A 22,491-nucleotide genomic window follows, 5' to 3' on the forward strand; every position below is an offset into this window, starting at 1 on the left:
GGGTGTTTCAGGATATCCCTCCTCCTGCACATCACTTCTTATTGGTATCTGTATCTCCCTTTTCATGTTAACTCCTCATGCTGGGATGTGGATTATTAGGGCACTTCTGATTTATTTTCAATGAAGATATTACTGCTTCTAAAATCAGAACTCCGAGTCTCCCACTGTCATTGCACAATCTTCTGTCTTTTCCCCTCATCCCCCTTGCTGGCGCAGTACTCTTGGCACATTATGCTTCCAGCATAGGCCTGTAACTCTGAGTCTGGAGGTGATAGATTTGGAAGAAGCCTAATGCCGTATTAGCAAGACATTACCTACGGGTTTTTTTTTTTTTAATTGTAGAGCTGTGTGAAAGCACCAAGAAAGAGCAACATTTAAAAAAAGAAAAAAGGGAATTTTGTCAGGAATAAAAATAGGACAGAAGCTTACATCATGAAACACATGGTTTATTTGTTTATCTTTCCCACCACATCAGACTACTGGGGCTCACTAAAGGGCAAATGGTCCAACCTCGTATCTTCCTTTAAAACTCGTTTCCAGTCTCTTATTGTCTTAAACAAAATCATCTGAACAAACTTCTTCCCTGTCCTCTGAGGAAGCTGCAGTCTGTCTTTCAGAGGCTCTTCCTTCACTCCTCCTTCCCCACCTCACTTTTTAAAACCAACTTGCTGAGGTCTTGCTGGCTGCAAGGTCCCGATACAACAGCCCCTACAGGGGTGTCCGTAAAGCAGTTAGACCCTGAGATGAAAGGGGCTGTGTAAGTGCCAAGTGTGATTACTGGTGGTGGTGGTGGTAGCTGTTATATTCCATTCGGGGCTGGGTGTGCTGACGAGGGTTTGGTGCAGAGTTAATGTTCTGTGCCACTCTGGGATCGTAAGGCAGTGGATGCTATAAAGCAAAGAAGCTGGCACCTTTCTCTGGCAAGATTTAGAGAAGTTCCTGTGCCATGCCCACCACTGCAGGACCTGGCCAGGTCCGGAAGCTGGAGTCTGAACAAGCTTTGAACTCCCGCAGAGCACTGGAATGTGCCTCTCCCACTCCCGCAGGGCTGCCCGCACAGGAGCCAGCAGAAGGGGAAGCCGGAGGGAGGACGCTCTGCTATGAGGCTGGAATCCTTTCCAGAAATCATTGACATGGCACCGTCCACGTGCATGGCGCTCATACAGCAAGACAGCGTCCGAGACATCTCCTATCCACAAGAGCCTGCGCAATGTAGGAGAGGCAGGTTACCTATTTGTATGGCACTGTTGATGGTCAGACACAGAGAAAGGCATGGTTCCCTTCCAGTCCAGGTAGACGATACGAAGGAGGCAGCGAAAAGCAATGAGCACTCGTCTCGTTAATGAACAGTTAGGGGATGTCAGCCACCTGCTGAGGGGAGGGTTACAGTGGGCCAGCTTGTTGGAAGAAGTATGTTTGAAATAGGGACTCGGAGGAGGAAAGGGCCAAGGCGAAGGTGGGGCTGGATAGGGAGGTTGTTCGTGCAAAGGACGTTACACAGAAGAGGGCACAGAGGCAGGAGTGGAAAAAGGACATCGAGCCCTTATGCTTCAGAGCAGAAGCCAAACTCTGTAACTGTGAAGGTCAGGAAGGCGCTTTTCCTGCAAGCCGGTTATTCCCCAGCTGGCTACTTCAGGGTTTCTTGCACTGTCGTTGGAAGCGGCTGGTTCTGGCCACTGTCAAAACAGGCTATTGGCGTAGATCAGAGCAGAGGGCTATCTACAGGGCATTTCCTCTGCTCCTATGACTGGGGTGCTTCGTTAGATTACCTGGCTGGAGTGAAATAAGATGAAGAGGGTATGGAGAGCTCATCAGAGAGGAGAATAAGGAAGGAATGGCTCCTGGAAAAGTGCATTTTAAGTAGGGATTTGAAGGCTGAAACGGGTGCTGGGTTGAGTGGGGGAGACTGTTTCAGGTGCAACTCAAATCTCCTTTCAAAGGTGGGTGATGAATTGGCCTGGGGGAGGCCACTCCGCACAGAGAAGCAGGCAGGTGACCTGTGCAGTAGCATAGAGTCCTGGCCTGTGGCTCAGCCAGGTCCTGGCTCTGCACTCCTAGCGCTGCTTCCCAGTTCTAACGCTGTAGTTAGAAATGCATAGGGCTTATCTGGTGCGTTGGAGCTGCCATCTACACACACATCCATGCATTGCCTGAATAGTTCGGTCTTGCCAGCCAAGTGCCTGAGGTGGAGGGGAGGGAGTTGCATCAAGTCATCTGCAGCAGCAGGGGCGAGTTGACGTTTATCTTCACTCAGCAGGTCCGACTAGGAGACACAAGTGGATCTGGATGCAAGCAGGGTGCAGCTTTGTTCTTGCAAGTGCTGCAGAGGGAGGTCGTGTAAGTGGGGACAGCTCTGTGCTTACCCTAGTCTGTGCCAGCTCTGAGTTTGGCTCAATAACCAGAAAACGTTTCCCTTGTGCTGAATGTAATTGATGTCAGTGGAATTACACTAATGCTGAATTTGGCCCATTCAAGCCTAAACTTGGTAACACTCAGTCCTAGGAGGCTGTGGACCAGTCTCCCAAGGGAAGTGGTGGAAGCCCCATTGCTTGGGTCGTTTAAGACTAGACTAGACATAACATTGAGTAATCTATTGCTGGAAGCAATCCTACACTGGAGACTAGACAAGAGGCAATGTCTCTTCCAGCTCTTTTTATGAATGCACAGACTCCCAGATATGTGTGTGCAGGGTGTGAGCACTAGAAAGGCTCACATTGAAATTGGTTAAATTTTTATTCCGACATACATGCATTTGCTAGTCTAACTCCCTGTCGAGAGGTGTGGGTTGAGCACAGGGTTGGGAGCCAGAAACTCTTGAGCTCTAATTTTGATTCTCACACTGATTTGTTGTGTGACCGTGGGCATGTCAGTTTCCCTCTGTGCCTTAGTTCCCATTATTAAATGGGAAATAATACTACTTGGTCGTTGCGGCTATTAATTGCGTAGTGCTTTGAAGTTGTGAAGTGCTATATGAGTGCTGATATCGCAATGAATTGGTCATTGTATGTGTACTACCATCCTCCAGTGGATGGAACTGGAACTGTTCCACGCTGCCATAGACTCTGTACTGCTACGTGTTAATGGAGAGTCTCTCTTAAATAACAGTACTTTGATTTAAAAACATCAAATAAAATCTTTGAACTAACATAGTCATAGAATTCAAGGCCCGAAGGGACCTCCAGATCATCTGTTTCGATCTGTATATCACAGGACACTGACGCACCCCAGCCCCCACACACTAACCCAACAACCAGAATTAAGTCTGGTCTACGCTACAAAGTTAGGTCGACGTAAGTCCGCTGGCATCGGCTGAGATATGCCAGTGTCTACACTCAAATTTGTCTCCTGCCAATCTAACAGTCCTGTTACAGTGGCACAATATCACCAGCTCCCCACGTGATGCAGAGCCGTGGTCAACCTACTTAGGTGAACACAGTGCGAGTGTAGGCGCTGGGTGAGTGATGTATGCTTAACTTCGCTGTTCAATCACAGCCCTCTTCGTTACGTCCCACCCCACTTCCTCTGACTGCGTGTTGTCCGTTCAGATTGTAGGTTCTCTGACAGGACTGTAGCAAAACGTGCGCCGAGCACTGCTGGCACGGTATTCATATGGTAACAAATTTCCTTTTAGCTCTTGTTTCTCACGCTGCCTTCACTCATGTGCTTTGGGGGCACAAAGATCTGAGTCCTGTCATTCTTGTCGCCATGAAGTTCTCGGTGCCGAGCGCAGTGGCACTCGTGAAATTCCAATGCGGCCAAGGATTTGTTACAGCATTACTGATGCTGACAGTAATGCAGGAAAACGTACGGGAAGGGTCAATACATTTGTTTTTTTTAAATTATGCCTCCAGTCCTGTAATCAGATCCACTTGGGCAGATCCCCAGTAAAGAGGTTTGCTGGCTTTCGTCTGATTGCAGGATGGGGGCCGAAGCTGTAACTTCCATCATTAAAGATATTTTCTGTTGTTGTCCTGGGATTGTAGGATTTCTTTTCAAAATATTTTGTTTTAAAAAAATCTTTCCAGTTCAACTTTCTTTCTAGCTGCACTTTCTGTTGGGAGCAGAGAATGAAAAAGGAGAGCAATGTTTTTAATAATTGATCAAAAAATTAGTTGAAGCAGTATGTTTAAAAAACCCAATCCAACCCACCACACACACAAGCAACAGAAGAAATTACAAGTCAAGACATGGAGGATGGAATGAAAACAGTAAAGATCAAACCCAGTTTTAAATATAGATGAGATGTTTATTTAATACCTACTGCGCTGCCATCCTTTTAAAGTCCTCCCTCCCCAGTTTTTTAGAAGATAGTTTAAAAAGCAACAGAATTGTCTCAGAAGTCGGAGAAATTCAATAACCAGCAAGTTCTGAAAGGGAACGTAACTGGCACCATTAACAAACTTTGGCAGAAAATTGTTCCAAACTCGTATAAGGACTTGATGCTATCTGGTGCTGAATGTTCTCGGTGACTTCAAGTCCCATCAGTAAATGGAAGTTGCTCTGTCTCTCTCAGGAGGAACTAAGCACCTTGCAGATCAGGCTCTCAGAGCCTAAGGCAGTGGTTTGCAGTCTGTGGTCAGCAGACCCTTGGGGATCCACAGACTATGTGTGAGGGGTCCACGAAAGTTTGTTGTTACCACAGAACAGTGGTTTGAAACCTGTGGTCTGCGGCCTGTGGGGTCTGCAGACTATGTCTAAGATTTCCAAAGGGTCCGACAGTGACATTTGAAATTTTTTAAAGATCTGTGTATAAAAAAAGGTTGAAAACCACTGGTCTAAGGGCCTGTCTACACTTAAAATGCTACAGTGGCATAGCTGCGCCTCTCTAGCGCTTCAGTGTAGACATTATCTATGCCAACACAGGGTTCTCCTGTCAGCGTAGATAATCCACCTCCCCGACAGGTGGTAGCTAGGTCGAGGGAAGAATTTGTTTTTGAAAGAATTATGTTTTTCATTTTGGTTTCACAAGAAAGATTTAGACATAGAATCATAGAATATCAGGGTTGGAAGGGACCTCAGGAGGTCATCTAGTCCAACCCCCTGCTCAAAAGCAGGACCCATACCCAATTAAATCATCCCAGCCAGGGCTTTGTCAAGCCTGACCTTAAAAACTTCTAAGGAAGGAGATTCCACCACCTCCCTAGGCAACGCATTCCAGTGTTTCACCACCCTCCTAGTGAAAAAGTTTTTCCTAATATCCAACCTAAACCTCCCCCACTGCAACTTGAGACCATTACTCCTTGTCCTGTCCTCTTCTACCACTGAGAATAATCTAGAACCATCCTCTCTGGAACTACCTCTCAGGTAGTTGAAAGCAGCTATCAAATCCCCCCTCATTCTTCTCTTCTGCAGACTAAACAATCCCAGTTCCCTCAGCCTCTCCTCATAAGTCATGTGTTCCAGACCCCTAATCATTTTTGTTGCCCTTCGCTGGACTCTCTCCAATTTATCCACATCCTTCTTGTAGTGTGGGGCCCAAAACTGGACACAGTACTCCAGATGAGGCCTCACCAATGTCGAATAGAGGGGGACGATTACGTCCCTCGATCTGCTCGCTATGCCCCTACTTATACATCCCAAAATGCCATTGGCCTTCTTGGCAACAAGGGCACACTGCTGGCTCATATCCAGCTTCTCGTCCACTGTCACCCCTAGGTCCTTTTCCGCAGAACTGCTGCCTAGCCATTCGGTCCCTAGTCTGTAGCGGTGCATTGGGTTCTTCCGTCCTAAGTGCAGGACCCTGCACTTATCCTTATTGAACCTCATCAGATTTCTTTTGGCCCAATCCTCCAATTTGTCTAGGTCCCTCTGTATGCTATCCCTGCCCTCCAGTGTATCTACCACTCCTCCCAGTTTAGTATCATCCGCAAATTTGCTGAGAGTGCAATCCACACCATCCTCCAGATCATTTATGAAGATATTGAACAAAACCGGCCCCAGGACCGACCCCTGGGGCACTCCACTTGACACCGGCTGCCAACTAGACACGGAGCCATTGATCACTACCTGTTGAGCCCGACAATCTAGCCAACTTTCTACCCACCTTATGGTGCATTCATCCAGCCCATACTTCCTTAACTTGCTGACAAGAATACTGTGGGAAACCGTGTCAAAAGCTTTGCTAAAGTCAAGATACAATACATCCACTGCTTTCCCTTCATCCACAGAACCAGTAATCTCATCATAGAAGGCAATTAGATTAGTCAGGCATGACCTTCCCTTGGTGAATCCATGCTGACTGTTCCTGATCACTTTCCTCTCATGTAAGTGCTTCAGGATTGATTCTTTGAGGACCTGCTCCATGATTTTTCTGGGGACTGAAGTGAGGCTTACTGGCCTGTAGTTCCCAGGATCCTCCTTCTTCCCTTTTTTAAAGATTGGCACTACATTAGCCTTTTTCCAGTCATCCGGGACTTCCCCCGTTCGCCACGAGTTTTCAAAGATAATGGCCAATGGCTCCTAAGCCTAACCTCAAAAACAGGCTGCCTTTTAAAATGATCAAACTCTGAGTGGCTAATCCTCAATAAGATAGTGCCTTTCCCCTCCCCACAACTTTTTCAGGTGTGGAGGGGGAATGGGGTGAGGATGGAAATTTGTTTTAATTTTAACTGGGTGAACGAGCTTTTTTTTTTTTTTTTTTTTTTTAAAGTCACCTTAACAAGTTTCTGTGGAGAAAAGCAGTTTGCTACACAACTTTGAATGGTTCTGACCCCACCTTGGCCACACACATAAGGCCCAAACTGGGGTCCAAGATATACTGTAGACTCAGAAATAAATATCTGATGGGGCAGCTGCAGCCAAACTTGTTAGCAATGCAATTGCATCTGAGTGAACTAAACATTACCTTGGCTGCTGTGTTCAAGTGCAACCCAGTGTTTCCGACGTTCATGGTTTTATTGTGAGCCTTGTGGTTGTTTAAGAAAAAACAAAAGCTCCAGCTCCTGGAGTCATGTGACTATGCAAAATTTTCAGCTTCTATTTTTAGCCCTCATGGTTGCAAAGGAAAGCTAAAAAAAAGTGCATGATTGCAGAGGAGAACTACAAAAGTTACCTCCCTCCCCAAGGCTGAAAACCCAGAAGGCAAATAAAAGGAGCCCCACTTTTTTTTCCCCTTCATTATATTTTGGTCCTGACTTGTTTTTTGAACACTTGGAGTTGGCAGCACTGGTAACTCCCATGGAACCAATAAGCGTTGTATGCAACTGACAGTATAATCGAGCCCAAGCAGACCCCAATGGTTGTAATAATGTAACATGTATCACATGCAAATCCTTGAAAAGAAAAATCTGTTGTTGAAAATCATTTCAAGCCAAACCTTAGAAGCCAAAACCACTCCCAGTTCTGCAAAATTGGCTCATGTTCCTGCCTTGAAATGTTTCCCTTAGGGTTGTTTTTAAAAAAACAAAACAAAACTATACGCTCTCTCTTCCAACTGTCCCCTCACATGCTCAGATGAACGCTTCTCTTTCCAAACTCCTTCATCCCCTAACGTTCCCGCTCCTCTTTTCCAAGACCTTTCCGCCAACCTTTCTGCTTAGCAGTGGCTGCATTTGTGCCTGTTTCTCCACAGGCAACTGGTCTCTGCCTGGCTCACTCCTCTTCAGCTGAGTGTGGCCTGTTTTCACATCAGCTGCCTTCTCTCCTCTTCCCTCATGGGCCAGCTGTCTCAGGCTCCTGTTGAACTGCTACTTCTGGGTTCAGTGGGGCCCAAGCACCTTGGGGGGCTGTGGTGGTAGCATTTAAACCCCTGAAGGCAAGATTAAAACCTATATAAATCTTTGCAAGGTTTCAGTTGCATTGTCCCCTGTGCCACTATGGAGCTACTTAAAAGACAATTATGCTACTGCATGTATTGTCTCAGCTAAGGGAAAAGACGGAGAAGGACAATCTGTTATAAATCCTTCTTTTGAGAGGCTTGTAAGTTTCTTGGAGTTTTCTTTTGGAGTGAATTATATCTACGTAAGTGAAAGAAATTTAATTCTATAGCTCTCGCTTTCAAGGGGAAACATGTATAAATCCACCACATTAAGCTGGATCATAATTCCCATTGAAGACATGAAAAATATATTGTAGCGATTAGGAGCTTGCACAATGAAGTATGGAAATACTTCAAAGGTGACCCACATTGTCTTTTAAATCCAGCTGACTCTGCAGAAATCAGAGGTGTGTGGGAACACTCAATTCAATTGAGACTGATAAATGTTTGCTCCTAGGTGACCTGCCTTTTTAAGGAGTACAGGAAGGATAAATATTTTTCCCCGCAAAGAGGCAATATGTTCTCTAATGGTTTCAACAGGGACACACAACCTATTCTCAGATGTGCTGCCCACTTGCAGTGTTGTGAAAAACAAAAGGAACTAAAAACTTTAACTAGTTAAAAAGCCTCTCCATCACCAACACGTTCAGATAAGAATCGACTTGGCTGATGCAGAGTTATCAAACTTTTAAAAACAAAAAGAAATTAGCTTCTGGACTGAGAATGAGCAGGAGACATTTCGGCCTCAAAAAGTGTGGAGTGTTTTTCTCCTCCCCACCCCTAGGTTATTCTGACCCCTGGAAATAGGAGCTTACATTGGACATGTCATGTCACAGCTGTAACTACATGGCTGCTAGGGCAGAGCTACAATAAAACAAGGGGGAGATGTTTTCGTCATAGATAGCTTCCTATCATGGAACCAACCTCTTCACAGCTGGGGGGTGAACACCCTCATTTCTTCTTCTGGTCTGGTAATAAAACTCTCCAGCAGACTGGTTGTCTTTTGGATAATTTTACCCACTGGGGAAGTTCCGACTTTGGATGTATGTAATTAAATAATATAGATATTAAGGGTGAAAACATCTGAGCTCATCAATTACAAGGGATGATATTGCTGCCTGGTCTCAAACCTATCACTGAAATGTGGAGACGGGGGTAGAATATTCTCCATTCATCAACATATCGCATCACAGTGACTTTAATTCATCATTTTCCTAACTTAGATGAGGGTCTGAGGGAGGCAGATCTTAATGCTTCTGCGTGTTGTAATAAATCTGTGTCCACCTAAACACTTCCTGTTTGTCACTTGGTTGCAGTCTGTGGTCACTAGGAAGTTCACTTCAGCAGAAGACAGGACCGAGGCTTTCTGCTCAAAGAGGCCCTTGTCTTTTGTGCTAAAGGAAAATCTCCATTATGTGTTTAGCAGTACAGGGCTTGTGACATACATCTGAGCAGTTCTGATTCTGTTCTGTAAAGGTTCTTACACTGTGCTTTCACCATAGTCTCTGAGCGCCATCCGGTAGTGCAGTGTTTTTCAACAGTTTTTTCCATTTGCAGGCCCCCTAAAAAATTTTGAATGGCGGTGTGGACCCCTTTAGAAACCTTAGACATAGTCCGCGGACCGCTAGGAGTCTGTGGACCACAGGTTGAAAACCACTGTAGTAGGGCATCAAACAATGTGATGAACATCCGTCACGCTTTCAATATCTGTCACGTGTTTTCTAGGAGGTAGGGGGAAGTAGTACATATATACACTAGCCAGCTCATTACGTTATCTATCTTGACTTTTTGTGGCTTGGCACAAGCTTTGAGCATAAGTGTTCTGTCCTTTTATTGCTGGCCAAATCAATCCTATGACTACCCTCAAAACTGTAAAGGGGTCGTGTAACTTCAGGCAGCCTGCTTATTGATCAGGAACACAAGGCGAACTCTGAATTGGGCCTTTTTCCCTTCTCTGAGGTTAAAAGAGGAAAAAAATAGGGACAATGGTGCTATTAACCAAGGGGGAAAATAATTCTCAGTGTGTTGAAGCAGTTTTCTAAAAAGAGGAAATAACTTGATGGCCGAGGCCATTGGCAATGGGACCTCTCTAGGTCACTGATTTGAGTCAAGCTGAGGTAAATAGTGATCTGTGGATGTCACCACCTGATGGTACATGGTCTGTGTATAATGAGTTGGAAGGTCACTGTTCAGCACACATTGGACAAGTGTCTACATTAGAGTTGGCACAAATTGGCACCTTATTGTCTGTCCCGGGTGGGTGGGAGGCCACAGACTTAATACATCATGGAGACTAACTTCGTCTATTACTGCTAGACGTAGTTCTTTCCCATCAAAGCTGACCCACTTAGAGGCAGTGTGGGGAGTTCTCACGACTGCTGCTTGCGCTGTGGATAAACAGAAGTTTGCAGTGTCTGGGACTGTTGATCTGGCACTTTTGTGACCTTTCCATTGGCCGCCTGGTGCTGGCCAAGGTGGCCATCCATTAGAACAGGAGGAGGATGCTGGCCAGGAGGGTTCTCCCCGAATGTTGGGGTCCTTTAACGGTCCTTTGTCTGTGCATGCTTCCAGACAGAATTCCTGTGGGTAGCATTGGCTGAGTCCTTGGGCTCCTTCACGGAGCAGCAGGCTTTGTCCACTTTCCTATGCTTGGTGTCACCCCCCACTGGACCCCTTGTTTTGATCCTGTACCCACACCACCATCCACATTTTTCCCTCTTTGGTTTTTATTATTTGTATTACCGCAGCACCTTGGAGCCTATGGCTGCCAACTGTCTAATGGCACAAATCCAAACATCCTTGCCTCGCCCCTTCTCCAAGGCCCTGCCCGCACTCACTCCAGCCCCCCTCCCTTCATTGCTCACTCTCCCCCACCCTCACTCACTTTCACTAGGCTGGGGCAGGGGGTTGAAGTATGGGAAGGGTTGCAGGCTCTGGGCTGGGGGATGGGATTGAGGGGTTCGGAGTGTAGGAGGTGGCTTCGGGCTGAGCCTGGGGCAGGGAGTTGGGGTGCGGGCTCTGATAGGGAGATTGGGTGTGGGAGGGGGCTCCGGGCTAAACCTGGAGCAGGGGTTTGGGGTGCAAGAGGGGGTGTGGGCTCTGGGAGGGAGTTTCGGTGTGGGCTCTGGGCTGGAGCAGGGGGTTGGGGTGAAGGGGGCAGCGCTTACCCCGGGCAGCTCCTGAAAGTGACCGGCACATCCCTCTGGCAGCGGCTCCTAGGTGGTGGGGGGGCAGGGAGTTCCGCACGCTGCCCCTGCCCATAGGCACTGCCCCCGCAGCTCTGATTGGCCACAGTTCCCAGCCAATGGGAGCTGCGGAGTCGGCGCTCGGGGCGGGGTAGTGTGCAGGTACCCTTCTGCCCCCCCTCCCAGAGGCTGCAAGGATGGTGCTGGCTGCTTCCAGAAGCCTGTCTGAGCCCCACTGTGCTGCCGGACTGTTAGCGCCCAAAATCTCTGGGTTTGGCTGCAGTAGCCTCTGGGAGATAGAGCCTGATTGCAGGAGACTCCCGGCGAAACCGTGAGGGTTGGCAACCTTATTTGAACCTCAGCCACGGGCTGGGACCCCGCTGAGCTAGCTGCTGTACAAACACAGAACAAAAAGGGGATCCATATCCCAAAGAGCTTCCAATTTAAACTGATGTCTGGGTTTAACAGCCCCTCTCCCCATGTGCCTTGTGTCGTCTCGCTGGGCAGTGCCCATTGCTCCTTTTTCAGGCCGGAACTCGTCATTGGCACTACACCTACTGATCTGTTTAAAAACAGCCCCCACGGTTTGCTGTTAGGACCCAGTGGAGACTGGGGCCGGGGAAGCTTGTAGTTCAGTGGGAATTGGAGATCACCAGTCCTGCACTGATTCTTTCAGGCAGTGGGCTAAAGGCTTCAGCTAGTTCTGGGCCTGAGGTCTTTAATGTTTCCTTCTAGTGGGACTTCCCCTGCGTCCTATTGTTTTCTCACAGCAAAAGTGTGTGTGTGTGTGAATGAATGAATGAATGAAGAAACTCTTAATAAGAGGTATAGGAGATTAAAAAACATGAGAGCGTGCACGCATGGAACCCAGAGAAGGGAGAACTGAAAATTCAAAAGGAAAAGACAATACAAATCAGGGTGATACTTTCAAGAGAAAGACCAGATGAAAATTGACTCTGTCTAAACCAAAGGAAAGATCTCATGCCAGCTGTTGCAAACTTGGAAGCAACATTTAAAGAAAAAGAAAAAAGAAAGATAGTATAACAAAATGTGCAGCCAACTGTTCATTTTGAGGATATCTTTTCCATAGAACTAGTGGCTTTAACATAGGCTGCAAGCAACAAGATGATCCCTCATTAAAAAATTGGTTTCACCAAACCCGTATAATGAGTGGTCAACTCTACATTGTAAAGCTTAGCCTAGCCAAAGCCATACCTACTAACATGCAAACCTAAGCAAATTTTCACTATGACAATGTGTCTAGTTGCAGGACTCAGAAATGAAGCTAAGCACAAAGCAAAAGCTAGTTAAACCCTCTGTTCTGGCTTGCAGTTGCAACAGATGAAATTACAGAAATTACATCCATTTGTCTCAGTAGCTGCTTGTGAATTTGTAGCAATGGCAGATCTGCATTTGTTGAAAGTTCATGAATAATCTGGACCTCAAATAATAACTCTTTTCTCCCTGAATACTTAGAACTAACAAAGACATCTTGGAGTCCCCCCCCCTCCTCTTTAGCTGCTTATTTTTATTCCACTCATGATATATATTGTAAATTAAACTATCCAGTTTAGAGACCACCCACGCCTGCAGATAGTGAGTGAGGGTGTGTGTGTGAGAGGGGGGCTCAGAGTGAGAGCCCCTGGCTTCAGCAGTGTTATGGAGCAGGCTCAGTACAAGCCAAGCAGCAAATCTGGAGGGGGGTGGGGGGGCATGTGACCCCACATCTTCTGCCTCCCCCCACGCATCACCTATACTCCAGCTCTGGTCTCCCCTGGTGACTTATTCTCTGAGCAGGGCAGTAGTAGCAGTAACGCTTAGCTCTTCTGTAGCATCTTTCCTTCAAGGAGGCTTCACAAACATTAATTCAGTCTTGCAACATCGCTGTCAGATTGCTGTTTTCTCCATTTGATGATGGGGGAATCTGATGTTCAGTAACTTGATCATGATTGCACAATACATGAGTAGTAGAGCTGAGAATAGAATGCTGATTTGCCGTTTCTATAAACTACTATAGACTCTGCTCCCTTGTTTTTCAGGTTAAAATATGTGAATGAAATCCAAGTCAGCTTCAAAACTCCCATTGATTTAGGTGAAGCCAGGATTTCACCTATGGAGCTGAATCTTGCACTGCCGTGCACCATTTATCCCAGTACAAAGTGGGTATAAAATGCTACTGAATCAGAATTCTGCTTTCATTCACACTGGTGCTAATGTTTCACTCTAACTTTGCATATGTGTAAATGATGACTCAAGGTCTAAGGCAGTGGAGAATTGGTGCTTTGAGTATACTGCACTATTTAGCTTAAAAAAGACAAGGTTAAGGGGTGACTTGATTCCTGTCTATCAGTATCTAGATGGGGAACAAATAGTTAATAATGGGCTCTTCACTCTAGCGGAGAAAGGTATCACATGTTCCAATGGCTGGAAATTCAGACAGAAAATAAGGAGTACATTTTCAACAGTGAGAGTAATTAATAAATGGAAAAAATTACAAAGGGTCTTGGTGGATTTTCTATCACTGACCATCTTAAAATCAAGATTGTATGTTTTTCTAAAAGATCGGTCTAGGAATTATTGTGAGGCAGGTCTCTGGCCTGCGTTATCAGGAGGTCAGACTAGATCAGTGGTCTCCAAAGTGGGGTGCGCCAGAGGATCCCGGGGGTGCGCGGCAGGAGGAGCACTGCGGGATAGCACTCTGCCTTTTTTTTTTTCCTTCGGTGGCAGCTCTGCATTCCTGCGATAGGTCTCCCCTCTCCTTTCTTTGGCAGCACCGTGGGGGTGCGCGATCCAAAAACTTTGGAGACCACTGGACTAGATTATCACAACAGTCCCTTCTGGCCTTGGAGTCTATAAATCTGTGACCTCCCTTGTGCTGCTTAAATAATCTGATAATTTCTGCCTAGCGGTATGAGACTGCGACTGGGAGCCAGGAACTTCTGCCCTGTGATCTTGGTTTTAATAGTCTCATTCTGTAGCCATGGGCAGATAGCTTAACCTGTGGCTCTGTTTCCCCTTTCATAAAATGCCTTTACCTCAAGAGGATGCGAAGAGTCTTATTGATCGTTCTAGAGCTCTTTGAAGATGAACAGTGCTATATACAGGCAAAGTTCTCATTAATTTTATGGCTCAACGTGTTGGGGGTGGGGGAAGGGGGTTATGACTGAGTTTACATATACAGGGCCAGAGCCTCAGCTGACATAAATCAGCATCACTCCATTGATTTCAACACAGCTACACTGATTTACTTCACCTGAGTATCTGGCCAATAGCACTTTCTTTATTGGCTGCACCAATAAGCCACATTGCTGTTACTTTATGAGGTTCCCTTTTTATTGACATCCTGCCATGGAACATGTCCAGTTAAATCCAGTTTTATGTTTTGGCTCCAGCGTTTCTCAGTGCTTTCCATTTTGCTGGATTTAACTGATCCCAGTGGCATCTTTTTATGATGTATTCTATTCAGCTTCTTCCACTGCCTCAAGTACAACAGTAATCTAGGAATCCACCTTTTATTTAAAACAAACAAACAAACAAACAAAAAACCTGTAGGACATAAAGCTTGTAGCTTCCTTGACTATCTTCTATTAGAGACAAAGAGGAAGACTTCTTGTGGAGTCTAAATCCAGTCAAATTAAACCTTAGTCATAATATTTTCTGTGGAATGTCATTGTGTATGTATCATTTGCCGGGGAGGGCAAATTGTTTGTTCTCACTCAGTTAGGAGATGTTTTCAGTTATGATTATGCTGTCGTGGTGCCACCTATCAGAAGATCTCAAAGCACTTCATCAATGCTTATGAATTAAGATTCAGAAGGCCTCAAGGAAGTAGGGAAATAAAATTTGTTCCATTTCACAGATGTGAAAAGTGAGGCACAGAGGTGCCATGATTTTCCCATGGCCAAGTAGCAAGTCAGTGGGATTAGAGTTCCTGGCTCCCGAGATTGTGCTTTTCCCACTTGAGCATACTCCTCCCTCCACCCATATATGCTAAGCTAAAAGCTCATTTCCTTTTTGTCCTTTTATTTGGCTCCCCTCTTGTCAGCCTCTGTTTTGGTGAATGTCCTCCACTAAGAGCTCCAGTGCTTGGCTCTGATTCAGACTTTAAGATCACATGATTGCTCTCCATTTAATTGCTGCCCTCTGCATTCCTAATAGTAGAAATTTAACTGGCTCGTAGCTTTGTCAAATTCACTCTGCTGGCTGGGAGAGTTATAAACAGCAGCAGCAGACTCTTGAAGGACAGCACTGCACTGGTTCATATTCGGAAGGTTATCTTTGCAACCCTGTAGCCTAACTCAGTGGTTCTCAACCAGAGGCCATCAGCTCGTCTAGATATTTGCCTGCTTTTACAACAGGCTCCATAAAATGCACCAGTGAAGTCAGGACAAGCTAAAATTTCATACAGCCAGTGACTTATTTATACTGCCCTATATACTATACACTGAAACGTAAGAGCAATATTTATATTCCAATTGATTTATTTTATCATTAGATGGTAAGCATGAGAAAGTCAGCAATGTTGCAGTCGTAGTGCGCTGTGACACTTTTTTTGTATTTTTATGTCTGATTTTGTAAGCAAGTAATTTTTAAGTGAGGTGAAACTTGGGGAGTATTCAAGACAAATCAGACTCCTGAAAGGGGTACAGTAGTCTGGGGGCAGGTTGAGAGCCACTGGCCTGACTTATTTTATTTTATTAAATGGAGGTTTCAGTTTTGCAGTAATTGATGGCTTAGCCCAGGGGTGGCCAACCTGTGGCCCTGGAGCCCCATGCGGCTCTTCGGACGTTAACATGCGGCTCCTTGTACAGGCACCGACTCCGGGGCTGGAGCTACAGGCGCCAACTTTCCAATGGGCCGGGGGGTGCTCACGGCTCAACCCCTGAGTCTGCCACAGGCCCTGCCCCCGCTCCACCCCTTCCCGCCCCCTCCCTGGAGCCTGCCATACCCTCACTCCTCCCCCGCAGAGCCTCCTGCATGCCACGAACCAGCTGATCGGGAGGTGCGGGAAGGGAGGGGGAGGCGCTGATTGGCGGGGCTGCCGGTGTGTAGGAGGCGGTGGGAGCGGGGTAGGGGAGCTGACCGGGGCTGCTGATGTGTTACTGTGGCTCTTTGGCAATGTACATTGGTAAATTCTGGCTCCTTCTCAGGCTCAGGTTGGCCACCCTGGCTTAGCCTTATGTCACTAGAAGAAAAGGAGTACTTGTGGCACCTTAGAGACGAACCAATTTATGTCATTAGGGAATGCTTCTGAATACTATTAGGCCCCAGATTTTTGGACAGTAGATAGAGCTATCTGTTGCTTTTTCTTTGTGAAGCGACAAGCATGGCCCTCTGGGAAACCAAAGCTGCAAACACATTTGTCAGTCTTGACACCATGATCATGATTTCCCACGCTACATAGGTGCAAAGACACATTTTAGAAAATCACAGGCAAATATTATTGCTTTAGAATAAGCACTATAGAAATTTTAAATGTCACTGTGTGATTTTTAAATACATTAGCAGACAGATAGTTCACTCAGTATCACAGAAGGAACTAAAAATATATTTAAGTAGAATTTTTCAAAATACAAAATGCATTCCAATTTGGCTTTTGTCTAATTTTTTTATCTCTATATATTTACATCTATAGTCCTTGTCACCATGGTATTTGAGTACCTTGTAATCTGTAATGAATTATTTCCTCAAAGCAGCCCTGTGTGGAAGGGTAGTGTTGTCCCAATTTTACAGATGGGGACCTGAGGCACAGGGTAAATTAAATGACTTGCCCAAGGTCACAAAGGAAGTCTGTAACTGAGCAAGATGTTGAACCTATGTCTCCTGATGTGTTGGTTCTTGGGGTACCAAGGACTGTGAATCACCTTGTTATCCCTCTGTCTCCAGGGCAAGGGAGTCCTGCTTGTGCTTAATTGGATGTCAGCTCCTTGATGCCACCAGCCTGCGAGCCACCCAGACACTCTCCTCTGTGCTGTGCCAGCCCTTACTTTGCCTTGTAGGTTAACAGTCGGTGCACCCCAATCCCCGAGCCCTTTTGAAGTGTTCACCTGTAGCGTCCAACCCCTTCTCTACTGAACACTTGCAGAAATACCAGGTCTGCTGCCCCTAAGGGAATAGTGTATATCCCAGCTTGTGTGATACGACTCAGGATCAGCACTCAGCTTAATACCACAGCACTCAGCTATATTTATAGTGAAAACACCATCCATAAGTTTATTACCAAAGTTTTAAGAAACAGAGAGTAAAGATAATAGAAACAGCAGGTTTAAAATAGGCAAGCCACTCATCCGGTATCAAATTGGACAGTTCTGCTTTTCTAGGGTTTGCCCCCTGTCTTGTACTCAAGACAAAACTGGATGTGGTTTTGTCTACTATCCGATGGGGGGATGCCTTTTTGAAGAGCATGCTGCCCTGCCCCCGCCAGCATGCCCTTGCGTGCAAGTTCATGCCAGCAGTGGTAAAGCGGTGCACTCTTAAAAATGGCATCTGTTTCCCCGAGCAGCATGACTATGTCATGCTGGTGGAGGCAGGGTCACCCCAGCTGGGGCAGGCTTGCACCTTTCCCAGAAGTACTGTAATGTCTGTTATTCTGAGAATGCCTGAGTGCCTAATAGGATGCTAATATAAAACAAAATTCTAACGTGCTTTCTAGAGATTAACCATAACAGGTTAACCTCCAGTCTGAGTACATTTATATCACCTCACATATCTTCTGCAGTGTTTTCCACCAAGCCTGTTTGAGATCCTGTTTTCATGACTATAAATGCACTCTCTGTTTACTTCCTACATGCAGGATAAAGGGGTGTCTTCCTTGCCTTTTCTTTATATTTGGCCCTAGATAACTTCCCTTAGCTTATTCTCCAGAGTGCTTATTTCACATTCCCCCGTTGATTTTGTATGTAAGTGGGGTTTCCATTGTATCAGCTTACAATTAGGGCTGTCAAACGATTAACAAAATTAATTGCGATTAATTTTCTTAGTCACATGATTAAACAATAATAGAATACCCTTTATTTAAATATTTTTGGATGTTTTCTACATTTTCAAATATATTGATTTCAGTTACAACACAGAATACGAAGTGGACAGTGCCCACTTTATATTATTATTTTGATTACAAATATTTGTACTGTAAAAAACAAAAGAAATAGTATTTTTCAATTCACCTAATACAAGTACTGTAGTGCAGTGTCTTTATCATGAAAGTTGATCTTACAAATGTAGAATTATGTGCAAAACCCCCCTACATTCAAAAATAAAACAATGTAAAAGTTTAGAGCCTACAAGTCCACTCAGTCCTACTTCTTGTTCAGATGAACAAGTTTGTTTACTTGTGCAGAAGATAATGTTGCCTGCTTCTTGTTTACAGTGTCACCTGAAAGTGAGAACAGGCATTCACATAGGACTATTGTAGCCAGCATCGCAAGATATTTGCATGCCAGATGTGTTAAAGATTCATATGTCCCTTGATGCTTCAACCACCATTCCAGAGGACATGCGTCCATGCTGATGACGGGTTCTGCTCAATAATGATCCAAAGCAGTGCGGACTGATGCATGTTCGTTTTCATCATCTGAGTCAGATGCCACCAGCAGAAGGTTGATTTTTGTTTTTGTGGTTTGGGTTCTGTAGTTTTTGCATCAGACTGTTGCTCTTTTAAGACTTCTGAAAACATGCTCCATACCTCGGCCCTCTCAGATTTTGGACAGCACTTCAGATTCTTAAACCTTGGGTCGAGTGCTGTAGCTATCTTTTAGAAATTTCACATTGGTATCTTCTTTGCATTTTGTCAAATTTGCAGTGAAAGTGTTCTTAAAACGAACAACATGTGCTGGGTCATCATCTGAAACAGCTATAACATGAAATATATGGCAGAATGTGGGTAAAACAGAGCAGAAGACATACAATTCTTTCTCAAGGGGTTCAGTCACAAATGTAATATAACACATTATTTTTTTAACAAGCGTCATCAGCATGGAAGCATGTCCTCTGGAACGATGATACGAATCTTTAGCACATCTGGCACGTAAATATCTTGCGACGCCAGCTACAACAGTGCCATGTGACCGCCTATTCTTGCTTTCAGGTGACATTGTAATTAAGAAGTGAGCAGCATTATTTCCCATAAATGTAAACAAACTTGTTTCTCTTAGTGATTGGCCGAACAAGAAGTAGGACAGAATGGACTTGTAGCCTCTAAAGTTTTACATTGTTTTTGAGTGCAGGGTTTTTTTGTACATAATTCTACATTTGTAAGTTGCACTGTTGTGATAAAGAGTTTGCACTACAGTACTTGTATGAGGAGAATTGAAAAATACTATTTCTTTTATCATTTTTACAGAGCAAATATTTGTAATAAAAATAATATAAAGTGAGCACTGTCCACTTTTTATTCTGTGTTGTAACTGAAATAGATATATTTGAAAATGTAGAAAAACATCAAAAATATTTAATAAATTTCAATTTGTAATCTGTTTAACAGTGCAATTACATTTTTTTAATCGCGATTAATTTTTTTGAGTTAATCGTGTGAGTCATTGCAATTAATCGACAGTCCTACTTACAATGTTTAATTTACATGTCAACAGAGAGACAGATGAATACACCTTTTTGTCAACTCTGCCTCGATACAGACTTTAGGAACTTACTTTCAGTATAGATATGTACCTCCTTAGCTAGTATCTCCATAGGTTTCATAACAATGTTAACGACCAGCTTTTGTTTGAGACTTCACATGATATTCTTTGGTGAATAAGATCGTACAGACCAAGGTCTGGATATTCTTGTACCTGCCTTGCCAGTTGGCATTGAGGGGTTCTTAGGGTCATGGCTGAATCGTAGATCCAGTCTTTTGTCCACGAGAGCAGGAGGGTTCCCAAACTTTTTTCCCAGCTGCAATAGGTATTGTGGCCCACTATTAGCACTTCTTGAGGAAAATTATTAATTTTAATGTTTACATACGTATAAAGCGTAACACTGTAAATAAACAACGTAAATTTTTCCTTTACATTTTAATGTAAACAATTGTAATGATAGAATACCTAGCAATATGCACGCAAAGAAATACTTCAAGATCTTTCAAACCAAACAGTTTTCGTAAAACTGCACTTTACAAATATGTTGAGAGAGCAAAATGTGGTGGTCAAACAGAGAAAACACCGTGTATAAATGTACAAATGTATAAAACTGAACAATAAGCAACACAACATTAACAAAATTGTTAAATAACATGGTGTTGATTTTAAAACAAAATAGTTGTCCAACATTGTTTTATTTTTTTTAGTGTAAAATCTGAATTTCTGTGCTGTGTAAGTAAAGACCCAACCCTATTGTCTTCTAATGAGAAAAGAATAAAATATTGTAAATAAAAATATAAAATGACAGTTATAACACACTAAGGCAATGGGTACTCATCCGATCCGGTAAAGGAGAATCCAGACATCAAGTACATGTTATCATATTTTCTTACCACTTTCTTTTTCTGGCTGGCTCATTTTGTGTAGCTGCAGATGGTCCAGGACTGGGACTTTCATTATCTTCTCCACTAGTGCACCCTTCTTGTTCTTGAAAAATAAATCGATCCATGTCAGATTGAAATACTGCTTGCTGTTTTTTACTGTTGTAAATGGAGGACTGTGTCTGTGTTGCTAGGTTACCTTGCAGTGAAACGCACTATTGTACTCACGAGACTTAAACTTGACATATTGCAGCTTGTTTCTTTAAAACAAATCCATTTTTTCTATACTCTGACATATACAGCTCAAAACATTACATTTATTTAGCTTTTACTTAGATTACACGAGTCACGTGGAGTTAAAGGTTTACTAAGATCTTGACTGGAGACTGCAGTTGCGCCAGCGGACCACCTGGGACTGTGTCGTGGCCCACCATTTGGGAGCCCCTGCAGTAGAGAACCCTTCAGTCCTGCAAGGTGCTGATGGTCCTCAAATTTCACTGACTTCAATGGAATTTGAGGTGTTTGCAACCTCACAACATTGGGTCTTGTGGCCCACTCCAACAAAGCATTGACTTCAGGGGGATTACTCCCATGCTTTACATTACATGTGTGCTCTGCTGGATTGGGGGCCTAAATTAGCAGTTTTCAGTCACTATAAATCGTGTTAAATACTACAGAATAACTTGGTAACAATATGTCAAAATAAAATGAACGTTGGCTTCTTGCCTGAACTGCATTAGACAGCAGTGCTTTAAGTTGAACAAACAGCTTGAATGAGTTGAAAAAAAGCTGGGCTGCTCTTTCCTACCAACAGTTACCAAATGCCTCTGTATTTATAACTTATCCATCTGCGGTAGGGTAGAGTTTGGGGGTTGGGGAGTTACTCTGATGGTCCCCTATGGACATTCCTTCAAGGGTATCTCTGGAAAGCTTCAAAGTGTGTGTTTTGAGGGAGGAAAGGAAAGGAGAGGTCTGACCTGCATTGACACGCAGAATTCAAGGGAACTCGAAGAGATAGAGCAGGCCCTTAGAGCGGTGGGCTCACTGAAGCAAATTAGCCCCATGCATTGTTCCTTCTCTTTTACTGCTCCAAAAGGCAGCCTCAGCGTTCTGCAGTGCCAGCCCAGTTTGGGCACTTAACCCCCTCAAATCAAAGCTTTGCAAGGGTAGGTTGCTCCTTGCTGCTGTCGCAGTACCACTTCAGGAGTGTTTGCTGATATTCCCAGGTGTACTACAGTATGAAAGCTTTTGTTGTTCTTTATAATGGAGTTTGAGTGAATTTTTGGTGCTTGGTGAAAGATTTTTTTGGACTGAGAGCTCTGAAGGCCACTATCCACAGAAGAGGCACGGTGTGCTCAAATCCACCACAAACCATTTCCTCCCAGTAAGACCTGGGTGGGCATAGTAGAGGGTCCATATCTGGGAGTGAGAAGTAGTTCAGTCTTCATGGTCTAGTGACAGTCAGTCATTTAGCTTCTCTGAGACTGCCATGAGGTGGCCAGTTGTGATCGGGTATATTTGTCTACTAGAAAGGCCACCATACAATGGTCAGGTGGTAACAACTTTCAGTTGCTAGTGACCTGGGGCACAGGAGAAAAGATCTATATTACATTACCAATCTCCTGAGACATCTCGTCCCTCACGGCTTACTTCTGACCACCCTTCTAATCCGTTTTTGCTTATTTAATTGCTTCAGTATGAAAATTACCCTTTTAAGCATTGTGGCTCTCATTAAGATACTATCTCAGTGCAGTTATGTAAATACAACATAATAAAGTAGCTTATTGGAGTTATGTACAATGTAATATTAATTGTTAATGACTTGTGCGACAATGTGATGTGATATACTTTTCCTGTGACCCTCAGTATTTAGCTTTAAAGTAAAACCTTCTTTCCAGACTATTATCTCTTGATTTTCCATCTTCAAATCACCAGGTACAGTAGGAGACAGAAGCTTCACTGCATATCGGTGTCTCTGTTAACAAGGAACATTTATTTCTCTTCTCCACCCATCTTTACTAACCGGCAGTATTCTTTAGCATCTAAGAGTGTTAGCAAAAACTTTCATGTCTTGTAAACATTCCATGTTTTGT

At 44.3% G+C, this 22,491-nt stretch overlaps 1 protein-coding gene and 1 long non-coding RNA gene across 3 annotated transcripts in view; one reads left to right on the forward strand and one right to left on the reverse strand.

Moving 5' to 3' along the window:
- The window catches only part of EXTL3 (exostosin like glycosyltransferase 3), a 229,728-nt gene that overhangs the window by 2,103 nt on the left and 205,134 nt on the right, over positions 1–22,491 (forward strand). The gene's annotated exons all lie outside the window — the stretch shown is intronic.
- LOC142071498 (uncharacterized) lies at positions 431–20,559 on the reverse strand. The gene is made up of 2 exons (XR_012667528.1): positions 20,411–20,559; positions 431–4,051 (listed from the first exon to the last, which is right to left on the reverse strand). It is a non-coding gene; the product is annotated as an uncharacterized LOC142071498 (long non-coding RNA).

The sequence above is a fragment of the Caretta caretta genome, chromosome 3, assembly GCF_965140235.1.
Source record: "Caretta caretta isolate rCarCar2 chromosome 3, rCarCar1.hap1, whole genome shotgun sequence".
Lineage (NCBI taxonomy): Eukaryota > Metazoa > Chordata > Testudines > Cheloniidae > Caretta > Caretta caretta.